The sequence below is a fragment of the Panicum virgatum genome, chromosome 5N (assembly GCF_016808335.1).
Source record: "Panicum virgatum strain AP13 chromosome 5N, P.virgatum_v5, whole genome shotgun sequence".
Taxonomy (NCBI): Eukaryota; Viridiplantae; Streptophyta; class Magnoliopsida; order Poales; family Poaceae; genus Panicum; species Panicum virgatum.
This window is the reverse complement of record NC_053149.1, coordinates 34,343,598-34,347,497: the sequence shown is the minus strand read 5'-3', so window position 1 is coordinate 34,347,497 and position 3,900 is coordinate 34,343,598. Positions and strand designations below refer to the sequence as shown.

The window sequence follows — 3,900 nt, the reverse complement described above, 5'->3', positions numbered from 1 at the left end:
TAGTTTGATAAACTTTACTAGTTTGTCGCCGCTAACCGTAGCAGGCTTATCATTGCCCTCTCTATCTTTTGATTGATGCAGTGTAGTGCATGACCGGTTTTGACCTACCAAGTAACTTCAACTCGAATCCAGAAAGAATCGGGAGAAGCGTGAGACGCCGCATTGTCCCACCACAGAAGAGAATCACTTGGCCCTACAATTCACCATCCACTTCAGCATCCTCACCCATGGCTCAGAAGACTCTCCATCAGTTCTCTGCCCCGTCCAGTAGACACATCCCTACTGGATTGAACGTCAACCAAGCCGTCAATGACAGCTTTGAGCTGAAGACTGGACTAGTGAACATGGTCCAAGTAAGTCCGTTCTGCGGAAAGGCATCCGAGGATGCCAATGCCCATCTCCAGAACTTCCTGGAGGTGAGCAACACCATCAACTCCAAAGGAACTACACTGGATATCGTCCGTCTTCGTCTGTTCCCGTTCTCACTGCTCGGGAAAGCCAAGGCGTGGTTCTATTCCAACAAGGAAGTTTTCACGACATGGAAAGCTTGTTTGAATGCATTCCTAGCAAAATGCTTTCTAGTGGGCAAGACCAATGCCCTCCGGAACAGAATCATCGGAATTCAACAATTGCCGGATGAGAGCATCCTGGAAGTCTGGGAACGTCTCTAGGAGTACATTCAAGCATGCCCACACCACGGCATAGAAGAGTGGCTGATTATTCAGAACTTCTTCCATGGCCTGAATCAGCAAACCTAGGACTACGTTGATGCAGCAGCGGGTTGTTCTTTCCTTTCTCTCGATGTTGCAAGAGCAAAGACACTGATTGATAAGATAGCTTCCAACCAGAGTTGGAAAGGAGAAAGGCAGCAAGCCCGTCCCAGGGGCGTGCATCAAATTGACACAGTCGACATGTTAGCTACCAAATTGGAACTTTTGATGAAGAAGCTGGAATCTCTGCAGCAAGAGGTTAATCAGGTTTCGGAGTCTCGCATGACATGTGAAACCTGTGATGAGACTGGGCACTCGGGCAACTCATGCCCGTTAACTCAAGAGGACGCGAACTTTGTTGGGAGCAACAACAATCCCAACTCAGGATTCCGTCCTCAGCAGGGTTGGAACTCCAAGCCCAACCTCCCCTTCGGTCAACAACAAGGTATGAATTTCAATAACAGTTTTCAGCCCACATTAAAAGACCTAGTGTACGGCCAAAAGCAAATTAATGATAACATTAGTAAGAAATTCCTTGCTAATGACAAGATCTTATCTATGGCTGCACAACTAGAGGGATTTAATTTTGTTATTAAAAACCAACTGAGCTTTAATAAGATGATAGAAACTCAAGTAGCTCAGCTTGCATCTTCTTGTCATAACGTTATCACGGGGAAACTACCTGGGCATCCGGATGTAACCCTTAAAGAAAATGTTAGTGCGGTGACCACACGTGGTGGTAAGACCACGCAAGAGCCACCTTTTCCACAGGATGCACGAAAGCAGCGGAAGACCGTAACCGCTAGCCATACCGAAGTTGAAGATGAAGTGCAGGAGGAGGCTGTCGAATCCAACAGTTCTGCTACCCAGGAAGACCCCATGGAACCCCCTAGAACTTCACAGAACTATCACGACACAACTGCCTTACCATTTTCGGAGCGGATAAGGAAGCCAGTGGCCGACGAACAATTCGGCAAATTCATCGAGGTAATAAAGAAGTTGTATGTAAACATACCGCTTCTTGACGCTATGCAGGTACCCACGTATGCCAAGTATATCAAAGATATCCTTGGAAACAAGCGGACACTGCCCACCACCGAGGTCGTGCAGTTAACTGAGGAGTGTAGTGCTACTATACTTGATCCTCTCCTGGTGAAGAACAAAGACCTAGACTGCCCCACCATCACTTGCTCTATCGGGGCTCAACACTTTTTGAACGCCCTCTGCGACTTGGGAGCAAGCATCAGTGTCATGTCAAAGGTAGTTTATGACAAACTTAAGCATCATGCACTTGCCCCTACTGCCATGTCTTTGCTGCTAGCAGACCAAACGGTCCTCTATCCCACGGGAATAGCAAAGAACATTCTGGTGAAAATTCGAAATTTCTTCATTCCCGTCGACTTCGTCGCACTCAACATGGAAGTCGACACCAAGACGCCGCTTATCCTGGGTAGGCCTTTCTTGAGTACAGTAAACACCCATATTGATGTCGGAGCTGGAGAAATTCAGCTCAACATCAATGGTCAGAAGGAGAAGTTCACCTTCAAACCGAAGGTCGAACAGTGCTCACTAGTCAAGGAGGTCCACTGGAAAAAGAAACTCGAGAAAGAGGTGAAGAAACTATCGCTTCCCAACATTGAAGCCCTCATTGAGTTCTTAGAAAGTCTGCGGATTCAGGAGGAGTTGAGAATTCAAGAGGAAGCGAAGCAAATCAAGCTTCATAATTAGAAGAATGCCAAACGAAGAATCTAGCGTAAGAAATTTTTGGAATCACAGAAAACAAAGGTTGAAACACCACCCACACACAAGAAAGTGTGGCGGAAGAAGGTGTCATTGCCCAAGACTCCATCCAGCGACGACAACCAAACTGATGGAATGGAGAGTCCGGCTCCGGACTCTAAATCCGATCCCTTGCTATGAGGTGCGTGGCACATATCCATTGTTGCATTGCATATAGGATAGTTTAACTTTTCCTTGCATAAATTCTTTTCATCTTGCATAAGCATGTCTCGAAAAAGTTTGGCCGAGTGTCAGGCCGGCCGGCCCCACCTAGGTCGGCCGGCCCCACCTTCTTTTCTCTGGCAGAGAGCAGCAGGGAATGGGCGCCTGGAGTAATCACGAAGCAAAGTTAAAAGGGGGAACACTGAACATGCAGGGGGCAGGCCGAACGGCTCCATACAGGCCGGCTGGCTCCTCCCCTCCATTCACGTCTCATCACCACCGACAGGAATCACCTCACCAGCAAGCCTAAGGAGTAGAGCCTCGATGTGGCTCGATGGCCGCTGCTCAGAGGCCGGCCGGCCTGGCCCTGGCGCCCGGGTATAAAAGCCAGCGAGAGCGACGCTTCTCAGTGCACCAGAGTCTCAGGTTTAATTGCCTAAGCCCGAGCTCCTTAATCTCCTCTCCCTTCCTTGAGTTTCTTTGCTTAATTAAGCTCTTTCGAGTTGATTAAGTAGAGAACTTAAGTGCTAGCTCACTTCAAAAATAAATAAAACTTGAGTAGTAATTAGTGAAGTTCATAAATCTGAAAACACAAAAATATTTCTCCTCTAAATAAAATCAAGGTACGCTGAACGTTGAACGTTCGTGGTGGTTTAAACACCCCGCAAGAACGACTAATGCTAACACTAACCCTCTTCTTAAACCCTTGTTTTCTTTGGGTATTGCTTGTACTAATATTTTGCAGGCACCATGCTGAATTGAGCCAAGGAGAAGGTCAAGAAGGCACTCTCGAGAAAATCGAGAAGCTCGCAGAGTTCGTCTTCTTCTCGGGATAGCATGTCGGTCGACTCCAGTCACCGTTCACACGCATCCCGGGAGGAAGATGAAATTCCTACAGTCCCACGAAGCCGTTTCCGCATCTGGATCCTGAAGATGGTTGAACAAATCATCATCAAGAATGACTACGAGCGGCAAGCACTCGAGCTACTGAAGAGGCAGACCTATGTCTATGCCAAGAGGTTCTAAACCCGCTTCCTCATCATGATGGGACTCTTGCAAGACATGAACCAAGCTTTCACTGCCGTCGGATGGGAGAACTTCACCAACATCGTCGAACCAGGTTCGCAACTCTTGACCATGGAATTCCTCATGTCTCTTACCGTTGAAGAAACCAGCACTGAAACTAAAGTTTATTTTTGGTTCTTTAACGAACAATTTGAAATGACCCTTCAACAATTTAGTGTCGCGT

The 3,900-nt window shown here is 47.3% G+C and overlaps 1 non-coding gene across 1 annotated transcript; it reads right to left on the bottom strand.

Moving 5' to 3' along the window:
• Positions 1-596: 596 nt before the first annotated feature.
• On the bottom strand, positions 597-703 carry LOC120677071. Its single transcript, XR_005676140.1, has one exon. It is a non-coding gene; the product is annotated as a small nucleolar RNA R71 (small nucleolar RNA).
• Between the last annotated feature and the right edge of the window lie 3,197 nt (positions 704-3,900).